Raw genomic sequence first — 1,606 nt, 5'->3', positions numbered from 1 at the left:
AAAGGAACAACACCATTGTGGTCGTGGCAATGAGAGGTGTAAAAACCATATAAAACTTGTCAAATTCTGACAAAGTGAAAATTTTGCCCTCCTACAAAATTCATGGTTCCTACATTAAAAATATGAATTAATCTGCATTTTGCCTCTAAATTCATGCCTTCAGTCTCTCTCTGTCTCGAACTTTGTGTAGAGGGAAAAATATTGAATTTAAATAAAACTCATCAATATATTTACCAATGTACAATGGTTGGCGCATTGGCTAAAATCAACAAATGGTTAAAGAGATGTCAGGGGATCAAATCCCGCCTCTCCCAGATATAAACCTTTTATAGCCAAAAACCTTGAAATCCCCACGCTGTTACCTTAATATTGGTGATCGGAAGTTGTAATGGGTGTTGACACATATATCGGCGCCCAATATAGGGTTTTGGTGATATATGATATCGAGTGGTGACAAAATCACCAATCAGATTGGCATATTAATCGCCACGATATTCGAGATGTCGTCGATATTGATATCGGCGGTTAGCGCTGCAAAGGTATTGGTGCCTTTATCAGGGGTTACGCTGACATAAAACATATATATATATATATATATATATATATATATATATATATATATATATATATATATATATATATATATACATATATGCAGGTTATGTGGAGGAGGGTTTGGAGAAGGTTATTTCTGCCCATCCCGATCCCATATAGAAATGCTTATTATTGCGATAAGGTTGTTCGAAGGGTTCGATGGGGTTTGTTTCCGTTGATCCCAAAACCATGTGTTTGGATGGCTTTATATAGTTATTTTAATAACTATTGAAACATTTCGTTATATGGTTATTTATTTAACCATTTCCCATGATTTTTGTCTCTTATGCCAGCTTTTAGGAGAAAAATGAGAAAATTCCAAGTGTCAATGGTTTATGGGCTACCATGTGGGTCCCATTTGCTTACTGGGATGCCATGTGGCATACTGTGAGCCCCACTTTCTCCTGTCATGTCAAACATTGAAGATCTCTATCCTTCACATACGAGCTCGGTTTGACGAACCATTTGCACTGCCACGATCAGGATGACGAGGCCTTTGATCTGGTCCTGGTTTTAGAATAATCCAAACACTTTTATTTTTGAGTCATCTTTGTCTTGTGTGTCTCTCTAGAGCCACCTAGATCAATCCTCCCCACTGAGGAGCTTTTGGTCCTCCAAAAGCATGAAAAATAATATGTACTTTCTCTCTATACCATGTCTGCATCACAAGAGTCCTGAAAATGTCTCGCTTACAACTCCTTCACCTTTGTTCTTTGGAGCCTTAAGCGATGAGATGACACATGATAATTCTGCAACCTGTAGTACATGGTTTTGCAAATTACATGCTTTGAATGACATGACCAAACTAAAGACCCAAACTTCCCACACTTGCCACGAGTTTATAACACATACTCGGTGGTCAAATTTACAACAAGATGGACGTAATAGCCCAGCTATGACAACAAGGCCAACCTATCATGGTTGCTTCAAAAAGTGATGGAAAACATATCATCCTTCAACACATGATTTACATTCATAAGGCTAGACACTATTGTTTTGACAAGTGATGGAA

This window comes from Pinus tabuliformis, chromosome X (genome assembly GCF_031772625.1).
Source record: "Pinus tabuliformis cultivar Carrire ecotype Pingquan chromosome X, CPIR1, whole genome shotgun sequence".
Lineage (NCBI taxonomy): Eukaryota > Viridiplantae > Streptophyta > Pinopsida > Pinales > Pinaceae > Pinus > Pinus tabuliformis.
Note: the sequence above shows the minus strand (reverse complement) of the source record.